The sequence below is a fragment of the Leptonychotes weddellii genome, chromosome 12 (assembly GCF_054177405.1).
Source record: "Leptonychotes weddellii isolate Sample4059 chromosome 12, ASM5417740v2, whole genome shotgun sequence".
Lineage (NCBI taxonomy): Eukaryota > Metazoa > Chordata > Mammalia > Carnivora > Phocidae > Leptonychotes > Leptonychotes weddellii.
The window spans coordinates 33,137,795-33,155,365 of record NC_138380.1 but is presented as its reverse complement, the minus strand read 5'-3'; the positions used below and the strand labels follow the sequence as shown (position 1 = coordinate 33,155,365).

The 17,571-nt window shown below is 36.5% G+C and overlaps 1 pseudogene; it reads right to left on the bottom strand.

Moving 5' to 3' along the window:
- Positions 1 to 2,055: 2,055 nt before the first annotated feature.
- LOC102737754 (serine/threonine/tyrosine-interacting protein pseudogene) lies at positions 2,056 to 2,523 on the bottom strand (annotated as a pseudogene).
- Positions 2,524 to 17,571: the final 15,048 nt, after the last annotated feature.

Here is a 17,571-nt window from a genome sequence, read left to right as displayed (position 1 = left end):
CTTGAAATGACTATTTCTCTGTTGGGTGGAAGGTGCGTGGTTTTATGCATCTTATTATAATCTATATCAGGTTAAATGAATTGATAGTGTTCAATTTTTCTATATCCATTTTTATTTTTATATCTATTCATTCTATCCACTATTGAAAGTAGGGCACTGAAATCTCTAATTATAGTTACCTATCTGGTCCTTTGAATTTTGTCAGTTTTTATTTCTTCTGATTTGAGGCTCTTTTGTTAGGTGAGTATAAATTAAAAATTGCTTTCATGATATGTAGATGCCTATTACTATAAAATATATCTGTCTTTAGTAAGAATTCTTAAAGTTCATTTTGTCTTAATGTAGCCATTCCAACTATATTAATATCCTTTTATTTTCAACTATTTGTGTCTTGCAATATGTATTATTTCTCTTATAGATGGCATATAACAGGGTAGTGCTTTTTATTTATTTATTTATTTATTGTTTTATTTACTTTTTATTTTCATTTAATTTTTAAAAATTTTTAAAATTTAAATTCAATTAACATATAATGTATTACTGGTTTAAGAGGTAGAGGTTAGTGATTCATCAGTCTTATATAAAATACCCAGTGCTAATTATATCACATGCCCTCCTTAATGTCCATCGCCCAGTTACCCCATTCCCTCCACCCCACCCCAGCAAACCTCAGTTTGTTTCCTATGATTAAGAGTCTCTTATGGTTTATCTCCCTCTCTGATTTCATCTTGTTTTATTTTTCCCTCTCTTCCCCTATGATCCGATTTGTTTCTTAAATTCCACATATCAGTGAGATCATGATTACTGTCTTTCTCTGATGGACTTATTTCACTTAGCATAATACCCTCTAGTTCCAGCCACATTGTTGCAAATGGAAAGATTTCAATTTTTGATGGCTGTGTAATATTCCATTGTATATATAATACATACCACATCTTTATCCATTCATCTGTCGATGGACATCTTGGCTCTTTCCATAGTTTGGCTATTGTGGACATTGCTGCTATAAACATCGGGGTGCATGTACCCCTTCGGATCCCTACATTTGTATCTTTGGGGTAAATACCCAGTAGTGCAATTGCTGGGTCACAGGGTAGCTCTATTTTCAACTTTTTGAGGAACCTTCATGCTGTTTTCCAGAGTGGCTGCACCAGCTTGCATTCCCACCAACAGTGCAGGAGGGTTCCCCTTTCTCCGCATCCTCGCCAATATCTGTCATTTCCTGACTTGTTGATTTTAGCCATTCTGACTGGTGTGAGGTGGTATCTCATTGTGGTTTTGATCTGTATTTCTCTGATGCTGAGTGATATTGAGCATTTTTTGTATGTCTGTTGGCCATTTGGATGTCTTTGCAGAAATGTCTCTTCATGTCTTCTGCCCATTTCTTGACTGGATTATTTGTTCTTTTGAGTGTTGAGTTTGTTAAGTTCTTCATAGATTTTGGATACTAGCCCTTTATTTGATAAGTCATTTGCAAATACCTTCTCCCATTCTGTCAGCTGTCTTTGGTTTTGTCAACTGTTTCCTCTGCTGTGCAAAAGCTTTTTATCTTGTTGAAGTCCCAATAGTTCATTTTTGCTTTTGTTTCCCTTGCCTTTGGAGATGTATCTAGCAAGAAGTTGCTGTGGCCGAGGTCAGAGGTTGCTGCCTGTGTTCTCCTCTAGGATTTGGATGAATTCCTGCCTCACACTGAGGTCTTTCATCCACTTTGAGTCTATTTTTGTGTATGGTGTAAGGAAATGGTCCAGTTTCATTCTTCTGCATGTGGCTGTCCAATTTTCCCGACACCAATTGTTGAACAGACTGTCTTTTTTCCATTGGATATTCTTTCCTGCTTTAAGATCAGTTGACCATAGAGTTGAGGGTCCATTTCTGGGTTCTCTAGTCTGTTCCATTCATCTATGTGTCTGTTTTTGTGCCGGTACCATACTGTCATGATGACTACAGCTTTGTAATAGAGCTTCCAGTCTAGAATTGTGATGCCACCAGCTTTGGTTTTTTCCAACATTCTTTTGGCTATTTGGGGCCTTTTCTGGTTCCATACAAATTTTAGGATTATTTGTTCCAGCTCTGAAGTTGATGAACAAATCCAGCATTAGGATTAATACAAAATCTTCTTTCTTGAACATAAGCAAATGCATCTCTCCTGGAGATTCCTGCATTTCCATGGACAAGAACTTTTCCTCCAGTTTGTAAGCTTCCATCAATAAATTCTTTAGTCATGGGAAAATAACGTATTATATTTTCAACTGGATTATCTGCAATATCCAAGACTAAATATCTAAATAATTGTTGAAAGTTTGGTTTAACAAAGTTTGCTTCAATATTTTGTCTTATGCATATTATATGGGTTATTCCATATTTCTGCAGTATAGGTAGCTTGCTTTTCATAGCAGAAGAATATGGACCTAAAAACAATCCAGGTAAAATTTCCTGCATCTCTCGTCTCATAGGGTATGTCCATTCCTCGGCGTCATCTTTGCACTGCAGGAGCGAGGGGAACTCCAGCTTCACGTCCTCCATGGTCCCGGCCCCGGGGCTTGTCGGGTAGTGCTTTTTAAATCCAGCCTGACAACTCCTTTTGATCAGAGTGTAATCACAGTAATGTAATTATTGATTTTGTTGGAAATATGTCTGTATTTTGCTATCTGCCTTCTAGATGTTTCATGTATTTCTTGTTTATATGTTCCTCCTTTGTGGCCTTCTGTGTCAAATATCATATATCATTTAAATTCCTTTGCCAATTTTTTTAAAGTACATTTGTGGAGTTATTTTCTTAGTGGTAGTGTTAGAGATTACATATGTCATAATTTATCACAATCTGTGTCAGGTTAATATAGACTTAATTCTGGTAAAATAAAGTAAGTCTGCTCCAGTACAGCTTCTTTTCCTTCTTCCTCCTTTGTACAATTATCATCATATAGATCACTTCATTTTAGTTTACAAACTCAGCAATAAGGGTTATAACTACTGCTTTATATAATCTCATGTTTCTTTGAGTAATTAAAAGAAGGAAAGAAAAAATATTTATACTCTTTATTTTTGGTACTTACCCACATATTTACCATTTCTGGTGCTCCTGGTTTCTTATTGTCAATTCGAGTTACCATCCTGAGTCACTCTGATTAGTATGAAGGATTTTCTTTAGTATTCCTTTTTAAGCAGATCTAAGATCTATCACACTTTTGTGGGTACAGAATTCTTGGCTGGTGTTTTTTTTTTTTTTTTCTTCCCAGTACTTTGAATATATTCCTCTACTGTCTTCTTCCCTCCACTGTTAAGGCAATCCTAAGCAAATTTGGCTCCTACTTTCTTTTTGAACTCAAAATCCAGGTCCTTTCTAGCCTACAATTCTGGCCTTTATATCATCCTATTTTGGACTCTCTTGGTCTGTGTTTCCTATTAGTCCTGAAAATTCTTGAGACTAGGCAATTGTGCCTCCCCATTATACACAGACTGATCTCTGGAAGAAAATAACTTTGTTACTTGTTCATAAAAGCAATGCTATTGCCATGGCTGGTCAGAAAACCGTCATGAGAAAATATAATCGTTGAGTCTTGGCATAATTACCTCTTTCTTTGTAGAACTAGCCAGCTTTCTACCATCCTTTATAATGTTTGGTTTGTAAATACTCTGATAGCAAATTATTAAAGAAACCAGACTTCTGGTTAGATTTAGTTCTTAAGCTGCTAGGACCACTGTCTTCATTTTATTTACCAAGCTATCAAATATAAAAATTAGCCCTGGGGTGTGGGGCTTTTCTGACCCCTACATGATTCATGCAGTCATGGGTTTAACACAGCTCATTTGTGCATTCAAAGAATGCAAATTACAATCTTTACAATAAGCATTTTACCAAAAATTAAAAAGGGAGTAAACCTATTTTATGTGCTTCCTTGTTAAAAGAAATATTATGTTTAACAAAAATTGGATATCATGGCCACCTCTTTTTAATGGCTCAGGAAGAGTATATGACTGTCCTAGAAGGCATACTGTTTCATGTAAGTGAACATAATGAGAGACATGGCTGGAATCCATTCTATCCATTAAGATCCAGTCAGGAGACAGTCACACTAGCCATTTAACAGAGAGAATATAACACAAAAATTACCAATTAGGTATGAAGTTAATTATGTGACCAAAAAGACAAACAGAAAAAATAAGGAAGCAACTACAAGAAGCAGCCGCCACCCCTAGGACTGGGTAAACAAAGGGAAAGGTGACTGTATGAAAACTTAAAAGCTTAGTGAAGAAGCCACACGGAACTGAAACTCAGATTTCTAAAGAGGGGTCTCCACGCCACTGGTCCCGGGTATCTCTGAGGAAGTGTGCTTATAAGAAGTGTTGTTAGGGTTGTGCAAGTGTATGTTATGGGAAGGAACTGCCATCTTGGGGTGCAGAAGTGTTGCTGGGTTGATGCTCCCAGGAACAGAAAGCACACTGAGAGCAAGTAGTTTCTTCTTTCTCCTTCCGCCTGACACTCTCCTTCTATCACCTCCCCATGCAAACACACACCCCACACACACACATTACCACCACGACCACATACCACCCCACATACATACCACATACACATATTACCAAACATAAAAACACACGACCATGTACACACACATCACCATATACAGACATCACCACATATACACAAACACCACATACACAACCACTACAAACACTGACACACCCACACACTGCAGTTGGTAGAGCTTAAGAGGGAGCCAACTAGCAAAGCAGAAATGTGGCTTGCAAAGTCCACATTCTGACATCAGGTAACCCAGCAGAAGGGTAGATTTGGTGCTGAGAAACAAAAACTTAGGAATTGATATAGTCATTTAACTCTCAATAAAACCTTTCCCCTATCTATCCAGTATCTTTGTTTCCTATGGACTTGAGATCACCGGGATATTCCAGTATGAATTAATCAAATGTTATTGTGGTTTATGGTTTCCTATAATATTAACAAAGGTTGAATCAAACTCGACTCGACTTCCTATTATTTGGAGGGATTAGTAGGAGAAAAGGGAAGGCGTTACTCTTTGTTTCCATAATGGACCTAATTTTATTGTTAACCACCTCAAGTATGTTGAAGGTGTATGGAGTGTAAATTGTAAATACATAAAACTAAGCTGTGCCAACTAATAAGATTCCCAACAATTCCCTAAATGTCTAACCTTGGAAGGGGAGTGCAATTTTAATGGTGGATATTTCAAGTTAGGCAGCAGGAGATGATGGAAGAAAGAAAAGACTGTGTGAGCTAACAGACACAACATTTCTTCAATCTCACCTGCATTTCTCAATCACCCAGAGGCCACCAGCCTAAATGTGTGGTGCCTTCCAATTTCTGGATGGAAAAGCCACTTTGGAGATACAGAAAATGACCAAGGACATATGTATCTAAAGTAATAGAGCTAAGATTTCTTTGAATTAAGAGAAAGGTGGAAATAATTTTATTCTAAAAACCTGGAATCCATCACAGGGAATGTTAGATTGCACAAAGAACAATCTTTGGTGCATTAGAAGGAGTCTTTAATTACTTTCCCCCCCCCCTTTTTTTTTTTTTAAAGGTTTTTGTTGTTTTTTTTTAAAGATTTTATTTATTTATTTGAGAGAGAGAATGAGATAGAGAGAGCATGAGAGTGGGGAGGGTCAGGGGGAGAAGCAGACTCCCTGCTGAGCAGGGAGCCTGATGTGGGACTCGATCCCAGGACTCCAGGATCATGACCTGAGCCGAAGGCAGTCACTTAACCAACTGAGCCACCCAGGCGCCCTACTTTTTCCCCTTTAACCAAGATTTTAAAAACTAACAGCATCTTTGTTAATTTAGGTGTGAAAGAATCTTTAAAATGGCTGTAAAGATATATACTGATAGATCTTGTTACGTGATGGTACTTAACATAAAACACATGTTTTTACTTTATGCTAAGGAAAGCTTGCTACATACGTGCTTTTAAAAAAGCATAGAGCCTTCCTCCCAGTCATAAAGAAGTGTGGTCTATAAATTCCAAAGGATCTTGAAACTTTTGTTACATTTAAGAGTTTTGAAGAATTCTTGAAGCCTGGGTGGCTCAGTTGGTTGGGTGACTGCCTTCTGCTCAGGTCATGATCGCAGGGTCCTGGGATCGAGTCCCACATCGGGCTCCCTGCTCAGCGGGGAGCCTGCTTCTCCCTCTGCTTGCCGCTTCCCCTGCTTGTGCTCTGTCTCTCTCTCTCTGACAAATAAATAAATAAAACCTTAAAAAAAGTAAGAGCTTTGAAGAATTAGGGAAATATAGGCTATACTCCATATTTTATAAGAATGGTGGGGTTTGTGGGTTTTTTTGGGTTTTGGGTTTTTTTTGTTTTGTTTTTTTTTTTTTTTTTTTTTTAGGAATGGTGGTTTTCAACATAACATAATCTTGCAGAAGGGAAGGGTAGACTGGTATGGGCTATTTAAAACTTTTCCTAGGTGACTTTGATATCTGCCCTCCCCTCACACACCAGGTTTACAACCAGTGGAAGAAGGAAACATGGTGGTGGAGAATTAGAATTTCAGAAAAGATGTTACCCCTCTACAAAAAGATTTTCCATCTGATATTTGTGATTTTTTTATTATTTTGCATTACAAACTGTCTTAAATAACAATAGGCAGAGCACTAACAAGCACCACCAAAAAAAAATTTTTTTCATTGATAACAGGGGATTAAAATGGCCCATCAAGGGGCACCTGGGTGGCTCAGATGGTTAAGCGTCTGCCTTCGGCTCAGGTCATGCTTCCAGGGTCCTGGGATTGAGCCCCGCATTGGGCTCCCTGCTCAGCGGGGGGCCTGCTTCTCCCCCTCCCTCTTCTTCTCCCCCTGCTCATATTCTCTCTCTATCTCTGTGTCTCGAATGAATAAATAAATTTTAAAAACCTTTAAAAAAATAAATAAATAAAAAATAAAATGGCCCATCAAGGCAGGCAGCTCAGTGTGACTGGAATCTGTCACAGGGAATGTTAGATTGAACAAAACAGTAGAATAGGAATGAAGACACAATGTAATTAGGCAAGGACTAGTCATGCTGAGACAGGGCCAAGGGACATGGAGATCAGAGCCTCTGGGGCTGCCCAAAGAGTGGGGTACAGGAGACAGAGGACCTGCCAAGAGCAGACAGCTGCTCTGGGAAAGGGCACTTCTCTGGGGGACAGGGCCCTGGATACAGGCTCTTGTTCCTAACTTTTCTATAATATAGCTAAAAAATTTCATCCTGCCAGGTCAGCAGCCCAGCTGAGGGCTTTTCCTTTTCCTGATGAGATTTGTATTCTACTCCTGCAGTTCAGACTCCCTTAACTTTGAAAAACAGGTCTTGAACCAACCCAATATCCACATTATCTGAACATTATTATCCCATATTTCTCCTGTATTATCTATGTTAGAAAAACTTAGAATAACTTTGTTGCTGCTATCTCAAGTTTTGCTTTTTGTTTTGTTTTGTTGTTATTATTATTTTTTTATTTCTAAGTAAACTCTGCTCCCAACACGGGGCTCGGGCTCATGAGCCTGAGCTCAAGAGTCACATGCTCCACTGACAACCAGCCAGGCGCCCATGTGGTCTCAAGTCCTTAAGGTAAAACTTTTCATGAGAAAATTTTAAAAAGGATATAGAAATACATTAAACCCTTGGCATTTTTAGAATATCTGTGGTGTCTTCTGCCCTCATTTGCAAAATGTCCGTGTCATGTGTCTATTTATTTATTTTAAATATTTTGTTTATTTAGTTATTTGGGGGGTAGAGAGAACATGAGCGGAGGGGCAGAGGCAGAGGGAGAAGCAGGCTTCCTGCGGAGCAGGGAGCCCGATGCGGGGCTCGATCCCAGGACCCTGGGATAATGACCTGAGCCGAAGGCAGATGCTTAACCAACTGCACCACCCAGGTGCCCCTCATGTGTCAGTTTAAATGAAGATAATCCACTGTAGTCTATAGGGTTGTTGTGAGAATTAAATGAGATGATCGAGTCCTGAGCAAGGATTTAAATGTCAGAGGCTGAAAGTCTACAGGTATTTTTTTAGGAAAGAATCCAGTGAAAACCACTAATCCAGTTAATGATTGACTCCATTTTGAACATTCTTCAAGGCTTCCTGTATATACTAGAATTTCACCACATATTCTTCTGCCTTTAATGAAAGAAAACATTTTACACTCAATATGAACACTTCAGTTGAAGAGAGACAGCTTCAGGCAGTGGTTAGAATCAGGCTTCAGAGAGAAAGACCACCCAGGTTAGATCCCACCTTTTCCTCCTGAGTGAAGTAGGCAGGTTAGGCTATCTCCCTGCCTCATTTTCTCATCCCTAAAATATCAGTAATGATTGTTGAAAAGATTAAATGGGTTAGCATATGCCAGGGCTTTCAACAGAGGTTGGCTGTTAGTCAGTGTTAGCTATTCTGTAGTGGGAAATTAAAAAATATCTCCTAAATCAATCTGGCTTCTGGAAATTTATTTTTAACTTAGTTCCAGTAACAGCAAAGCTAGCCCTAACAGTTTTGCCTCACATTGAGAGCAAACATACAAAACCATGTTTAAAACCTTATTTTCTACTTATTTTTTAAAAAATGACTTAAAAAAAAAACTATTCCAAGGAACTCTACAAAGCTCATTGAATTGTTTACTAAGTCTGTGGAATTGGCATCTCCAGAATCCACTTTGAAAATTAATATATTTGGCTCATTTTAATCTGCTTTGTTCTGATGTGCAACAATTTCCAAATCTGTTATCTTTCTATCAACAACAAATACCTAGTGATGCAGACGGCCTGACTGTGGGATTGTCAGAAAGCTTAGCTGAAAGATGCCATGGAAACACACTCAAAGAAAGCAATGGTATCTTCATTTTCCAAAAGTATCTTCATGATATGTTGCCAATTTTTAAGGTCATTTCAAGTCAAGTAGCAATTATAGCTGCCACATTTGACATTTCATAATTAGTAATTTGTATCACAAAACAACTCTGGCTCATCAGCTTTTTGTTTCTTTGTGAATTATTCTTTGGGATGCTTTATATAGATAATACAGTGAGCATCACAATGCAACTAGTTCATCTTAGAAAGCTTAATTTAAAATGTATATAAAGAATGGTAGAAGCTCATAAATGATGAACATAGGCATTAAAAATCAATTGCTGATAGAACTTGGGCATAAAATTAATGAGGCAGTTCATGTTTTCTGGTAATTTTTCATCTGTTGCATGGGATTTTCTATTAGAAACAGAGTTTAATGGCCAATGTGTCATCCTTTTTTTTTTTTTTCCTAGTAACAGTTTTTCTTTCTCCAACTTGTTCTCTTGTAATAGTCTTGGGACAAGCTACAGTCACTTCAACATTATATTGTATATTAAAATATAATGAATAAATCAGAATAGAAGGCATTAGAAATTAAACAGTAAAAAAAAAAAAAAAGGAAAGAAAATAAAAGCGAATGGACCTGAAAATAAGTGACCTGCGGGAAAACCATCAAAGTCTTCCTTTTTTATCATTTGGGCAACAAAGTTCTCATTTTGTGGTAGATAATGCATTCCTCATTTCTGAAAGAGTATAAAAATAGGTTGAATACTTTTAAAAAGCAATATGGTTGGACTATAACTGTGCTGTGTAAAGAATCATAGCCAACATCAGTTTCTTCCTGGGAAGTCATTAAAAGAGAATTGATTAGCAGGTTTGATATTCTTTGGCATAAATTAGATTTTATTTTGGACAAATCTTGGCTGGAAATGAATTTGCAAATTAAAATGTCTTCTAATGTAATTACATTGTCTTCTAGTATAAATCATTTCAGAAATGAAAACTCTAGTTTTAACAAGAAATGAATGCATATTCTTAGCAGAATTAGATGGAGATCCAAATAGAAACTGAAATGCATATGCATTGTAGACCACAAATGGAAAAATATAGGATGCATAGCACCTCCAAAATGCTTTGAATATGAGTAGCTGCACACAGGACTATAGGCTAAGTTTGGTACATTTGTTTTAAGGATCTATTTGTTTGTAACTTGAGAAATCTCAGGAATCTGAATTTTTGAAAAGTGGGGTTTGTTGCAAAACTTCTGTCCATCTGTTTCTTGTAGGCATTTAAGAACTTAGGATATATTTAAATAACATGACTAATGTGTGTTTACTAAATGGTGGAAACTGTGTCATAGTGGGATGTGTGTTGAGGTTCGGATGAATTTGAACTGGTTTGAATCCTGTTTTGTCATTTACTATCTGGGCAACCTTAGGCAAGCCTCATCTCACCTTACAGGTTCATGGTGATGATAAAAAGGATAGATGAGAGTGACTTGCTGGTGCTCTGGGTTCCTGAAATATTCAAGAAGTAGTCATTTCTAAACTTTATGGGATCTTATTAAAAAGGATGTCTTAGGACAAGGCAAACAGTTTGACTAAATCAGTTACTCTCTTTTCTGTCATACTCCCATGTACTCTCCTCAAAATCTTAGAATACTAAATGTGGGTTTAAATCTACCTTCTGTCTACATATCATGCCTTTTTTATGTTCTGTTTTCTCCCTTTCTTTTGGAATCACTGTTTTTGTTTTTTTTTTTAATTCCATTTTTTTCTTCTGTCAGCCTGAAAATGTTCCCTTATTTTATGGGAATAAATTTATGCCATTTTTTACACTAGAAATTACAAGTTAATTAATATTCTAACCCTACCACAGGAAAATACAACTAATATGCTATTATTTGCATATGTTCTTTATTTTCATTTTCTCTGTATTTTACACTCCCCAAGACATTATTATTACTTAACATAGTCTATGTTCATTTAAATTCACCCACTTGTATATGACTGTCTTTGGAATTCTTCCCTTCTATAGTCAGTCTTCTAACTGGTGTCCTTTTCCTTCTGCCCAAAGAATACACTTCCTTCCTTCCTGAAGATCTGCTGGCAGCAAATTCTCTCAGTTTTTGCCTATAATGTCCTTACTACATCTTCATTCCTGAAGGATATTTTTGCTGGGTATAGATGTTGGTCATTATTTTCTCTCAGCATATTGATTATATAATTTTTTTGTCCTTTGGTTTTTCTTGTTGCTGTTACTAAAACAAAGCTATTAGTATACATTCTGCCTCTTTGAAGATACTTTTTTTTTTTTTAAATCTAACTGCTTTAGATTTCTCTTTGTTTTTTTCCTGCAATTTCATTATGAAAGTCTGGATGTAGACTTTTTAAAAAAATTTCAACTTGATCTGAATCCATCACTAAAATAATTCCTTTTCACATCATAGCTAAAGTTATAAGATCATTCCTAGTTAGAAACCCCCATCTGCAAAAACCTAGTTTTAACCACCATTTTCTACAATCTTAACACCAACTACACTCAAAGAAAACAATTTCTTGACTTATAAAGGGACATTGAAATTTTAAACTTTATTTTCCACCTCTCTTCTGAATGACAAAATGTGAATAAAACACATTACTTTTTTTAGCTTTCTACTCCTACAGGCGGGAGGTTAAAAATGAAGGGTAACTGACTGTCCAAGGATGCAAGAAAAGCAATTGAATGGTTTTATTGATCTCTTTTTGACTATGGAAAGCCTGTTGGGCCTAAAAAACATTGTTTTAATCTACTGTAGCAAGTGTGACCAACCAAAGTGTTGGCAAGTATGACTTGGTGTTAAATGGTTGAATTCATGCATTATCCAGAAGGGCCAGATGGAAAGACCTGAGGCAGGGTACTTCACGTGCTTTAGGGACACTCCCAAGCAATCATGGATTTTGTTGAAATTCTTACCTAGGAGCCTTCTGTCTCAGCCAGGACAAAGCTGTCATCCCTAGCCTATGGTAGGAATGTCTAATTTTAAGTGCCAGAAGAAATTCGGTTGTATCTCTTGGTAAATGGTTCTATTCATAAGGGGCTTCAGTAACTGTATGCAAGCAGAAGAATCATTTCCTAAAGCTGGCCCAGGCATTCTGTTGAAACATTGTCTTCTTCCAAGAGATAGGGAGAATGGTTCCATATGAGGAGGGTCTGTGTTCATTGGTGTGTTGGAAATCTTAGGCTCTGTAATCCTCCGCAAGGGGGACCCCAGGGACCCTGGATTGAAAAATGGTTTCAAGTTTCTCATATATCTTATATATCCTTGAAGAAATCTCTCTGATTTGGTTGTTATCTAAAATATGCCTTTACCATATGTATTAATTGAGAAACTCTTTCCAGATATCATTCGACCTGTAAGTATAGTTAAAAGTGAATTTCTATATTCATTGTACTGACAGTGTAAATAATCTTGCCTCAATGCTGGCTTTACTCTAGCATTTGCTAAAGTACCAGCAAAGCAGGGGTATAAAAACAAAGTATTTTGAAGAAGTTTGATATTTAATAAAAATATTTTTAAATTTCCCTTGTGACTTTGACCCAGGATTTACTGAGAAGTTTGTTACTTTACAGTATTTGGGGATTTTTCTAGATGGCTTTTATGATTGATTTTTAATTTATTTCTGTTATGGTCATAGAAAATATTTTGAGTCATTATATTTTAATGAGTCTTGTTTTTTGGCCCAGCATATGTTCTATCTTGGTGAATATTCTGGGTGCACGTATAAGCCCTTTGGATAGGTAGGTCTTTTTATCAATTTGAAATATCTCTATTTCTGGAAATGCTCTTTGTCTTTAAATTTGCATTGTCTGATACTAACATAGTCACACCAGCTTTCTTATGATTAATATTTGCATCTTTTCCCCATCCTTTTCCTTTAAAACTATTGGTGTCTATATTTAACATATATTTCTTGTAAACAGCATATTATTGGATCTTGTTTTTCGTCTAGTCAGGTGGTTCTCAACCAGGAGTGATTTTGTTCCCCAGGGCACATTTAGAACTATTTGGAGAAAATTTTGGTTGTTATAACTGAAGGGAAAGGGGTTATGCTTCTGGTACCTAGTGGTAGAAGCCAGGGATGCTAACATCCTTGTAATGGACAGGACAGTTTTCTACAACAAAGAATTATGTGGTCTAAAATGTCAGTAGTGCTGAGGTTGAGAAACTCCGATTTAGTTTGACAATCTCTGATTTTAATTGAAGCAATTAGTCCACTTACATTTAATGTAATTATCAATAAGGTTAACTTTAAATCTGGTATCTTGGTACTTGTTTTCTATTGTCCTATTGGTTCTTTCTCTGTTCTCCTTTGTTACCTTCTTTTGAATTAATCAAGTGGTTTTCTTTTTAGCACTCTATCTCTATTAATTTTATTATGCCTCTTTATTTTAATATATCTTGTTCTTCAAAGTTTTTATGTATGCATGTATTTATATCAGTATGGGCACATAGTTTCCTATTTTACTCAATGGGCTATAGTCTGCTACTATCACTGTTTATTGTTCAAATTATCTCAGCTCTGGCCATTGGGAGTTGCTTCAAGCTGACGTTTGTGCCTTTTTAACTGTTACCTCATATTCTTTGAGCATTGATTGCTTTCTGGAACTAATAGATATTCCAGGCTTATCTTGTTCTTTTGCTGCTCCAGCAAAAGTTACAAGAAGTAATCAGTTTTTTCTCCAAAGAACCCTGGTTTCTTTTAGTGGAGAATAATTAAGAAGTCACAATATGGGATCTAGGTGTATTCATTGCTTTTGGGGGCACTAGTAATCTCAAGGTCTCTTACAGGCAAAGTTAAGGATTATAGGTACAAAAATACACACACATAAATGTTTAAACATATTTACATCTCTATTAATTTATCAACTACTTCTTCCAACCCAACATCTTAGAAGTCTTTCTAGGTCTATTTTCATATTTGCAATTCTCTTTTGGACAGAAAAATATGTTCCTATCATCCTTAATATATTTTTATATTTGATAAATTTCTCCTGTGTAACCAATCTCCCATTATCCTCTCTCCCCTAGCCCTAGTGTGCCCTTCTTAGCACATGCCAGATCACCCCTTTCTGTGGTTCTAACATGTTACGACATCCCATGCCATGGACTACCCACCCTGCCATGAGTGCCATCCAAGGATTTTTTTATTTCTAATATATTTATCAGTCTTAGAATATCTATTTGGTTCTGAAATTTCCTCTTTGCCCATTGTATCAATCCTTTCCTGTAAATTCCTCAACACAACTTAGTTTTTTAAAACATTGTCTGCTAGTAACCTGTGTCTGTTGACTGCTTACTCTTTTTTTAATGTTTACCTTCTTTTTATTGTTTATTATTTTAATTCTAGTAAAGTTAACATACAGTGTTGTATTAGTCTCAGGTGTACAATATAGTGGTTCAACAATTCAATATATCACTCGTTGCTCATCATGATGAGTGTGCTCTTAATCCCCTTTACCTATTTCACCCATCCCCCCACCTGCCTACTCTGGTAACCATCTGTTTGTTCTCTGTAGTTATGAGTGCTTTGTATTTGTCTTTTTTCTTTGTTCATTTGTTCTGTTTCTTAATTTTATGTGAGTGAAATCATATGGCATTTTGTCCTTCTCTGACTTATTTCACTTAGCATTATACTTTCTAGACCCATCCATGTTGTTGCAAATGACAAGATTTTATTCCTTTTATAGCTGAGTAATATTCCATTGTGTGTGCGTATACACACACCCACACACACACGTATATACCACATCTTTATCCATTTAGCTATTGATGGGCACTTGGGTTGCTTCCATAATTTGGCTATTGTAAATAATGCTGCAATAAACATAGGGGTGCATATATCTTTTCAAAGTAGTGTTTTTGTATTCTTTGGGTAAATAACCAGTAGTGGAATGATAGATCATATAGTAGTTCTTTTTTAATTTTCTGAGGAACCTCCATACTGTTTTTCACAGTAGCTGCACCAGTTTGCATTCCTACCAACAGTGCCTGAGGGGTCCGTTTTTCTCCACATCCTCTCCAATGTTTAGTGTTTCTTGTGTTTTTGATTTTAGCCATTCTGACAGGTGTGAGGTGATATCTCATTGTGGTTTTGATTTGCATTTCCTTGATGATGAGTGATGTTGAGCATCTTTTCATGTGTCTGTTGGCCAACTGCATGTCTTTTTTGGAGGAATGTCTGTTCATGCCTTCTGCCTATTTTCTAATTAAGTTATTTGTGGTTTTGGTGTTAAGTTCTTTATATATTTTGGATACTAACCCTTTAAATGATATGTCAGTTGCAAATATCTTCTCCCATTCAGTAGGTTGTGTTTTTTGTTTTGTTGATAATTTCTTTTGCTGTGCAGAAACTTACTTGATGTAATTCCAATAGTCTATTTTTGCTTTTGTTTCCCTTGCCTCAGGAGACATATCTAGAAAAATGTCGTTATGGCCCATGTCAGAGAAATAACTGCCTGTGTTCTTTTCTAGGATTTTTATAGTTTCAGGTCTCACATTGAGGTTTTTAATCCATTTTGAGTTTATTTTTCTGTATGGTGAGAAAGTGGTCCAGTTTCATTCTTTTGCATGTAGCTGTCCAGTTTTCCCATCATTTGTTGAAGAGATTGTCTTTTTCCTATTGCATATTCTTTCCTGCTTTGTTGAAGATTAATTGACCATATAATTATGGGTTTATTTCTGGGCACTCTATTCTGCTCCATTGATCTATGTGTCTGTTTTTGTGCCACTACCATACTGTTTTGATTACTACAGCTTTATAGTATATCTTGATACCTGTGATTGTGATACTTCCAGTTTTGTACTTTTTAAAGATTGTTTTGACTATTTGAGGTCTTTTGTGGTTCCATACAAATTTTAGGATTATTTGTTCTAGTTCTGTGAAAAATGCTATTGGTATTTTGATAGGGATTACATTAAATCTGTGGATTGCTTTGGGTAGTATGCACATGTAAACAGTATTTGTTCTCCCAATTCATGAGCATGGAATATCTTTCCATTTGTTTGTGTCATCTTCAATTTCTTTCACCAGTGTTTTATAGTTGTCAGGTCTTTCACCTCTTTGGTTAAGTGTATTCCTAGGTGTTCTTTTTGGTGCAATTATAAATGAGACTTTTTTCTTAATTTCTCTTTCTGCTACTTCATTATTAGTGTATAGAAATGCGATGGGTTTTTGTATATTGATTTTGTATCCTGTGGCCTTACTGAATTCATTTATCAGTTCTAGTAGTTTTTTGGTGGAGTCTACATAGTATCATGCCATCTGCAAATAGTAAAAGTTTTACTTCTTCCTTACCAATTTGGATGCCCTTCATTCCTTTTTCTTGTCTGATTGCTGTGGCTAGGACTTCCTGTTGACTGCTTACTCTTGATAATAGGTCTGATTCCTCCCCTCTTGATGCCTTAGAATTTTAAAAAATGTATTCTGTATTGTATATAAAAGAACAGTGGAGAGTAAAGTGTAAGTTTGTGTTTGTTGAGGGAGTGCATGCCTTTTACTCTATGGTGATTAGGGAGAGGAGTTTATCCTTCAGAATTCTCCACAAGTTGAACTGAGCTACAGCTGGGCTGCAGCTTTAATTAGATTAAGTTCACCTTCAGTTAACCCAGTCCCTAATCTCCCATGCTGCATCTGTCAAGAGACTGAACAATTTGATTATTTTAGTGTTTGAACTGGAGTAAGAATTGTGTTTCACTTTTAGTTTGGATTCAAATGTGGTTCCAACTCTGGCAATTGTGATGCACAAAGCTACATAAATTCTCTTTGCCTCTAAGTCCGCCTCTACTGCCAGTTTCTTGGCAAAATTCCAGGGCAAGGGGGCATGCTTTTTAGATGGGACCTTTCAGACCCATCTCACCAGCCCACAATATCCTAGAAAGTTCAGCCAGTTTCTTTTTTTCTGCAAAATCTCGTCTATGGCAGCTCCATTTCTAAGTCACCAGCACCCAGACAGGCATGTGTCCCGGGTATAGAAGCTGCTTCAGTCTCTGCTTACTTATGAAGAACTCATCTCTCTTTGGGATTTATTTCACCTAGACTTGCTTGTATATACTACTCTGCAATAGCTCCAATAAATTGTATGTTTATTTTATCTGGAATTTTTCTCATGTTTCCACTGAATCAAAGTTCTTTTGTATTTTATATCCTAACCAGAAGTGGAAGTCAATTTCACGTTTTCATAAAAATGAAATTTATATTCACTTCAAGATAGTGAACACATGCCTTTGTATCTTCTCCTCCAGTTCCCATTAAATTACTAGTAAAGGAGCAAGTACATGGTACCATCAAGATGTAGAGAAAGGAAGGATCCTTCTCACCAGACCAGTGATTTCAGTACACATCCAGAAGACAAAATAGAAGAGTGTTGAACTGGGGAGCCAGAGAGAAGCAAGCTGTAGCCTAGTAGCCTCAAAGAAGATGCTTCTGGGGAGGAACCTCTGACCAGTCCAGGACAACCCCCAGAAAGGCTCTAGCACCAAACATTACCAGGAAATTAAGGGAGGGTCTAAAAATTGAGGGTGATATTAGTGCAATTAATAATTGAAGATCTTTGTATTGACCAGTTGCTTCTCTTGGGTATGTTTATGTGCTTGTTGCCAGGTGTTTGGCCCCTTGACAAAATACTCAAAAAACAAAATAGGTCAGTCAGAGAAAGACAAATACCATATGATTCATTCAAAGAAGTATATCCATCATAAGAGGTGGTTGTGAGGATTTAATGAAATCATGTATACA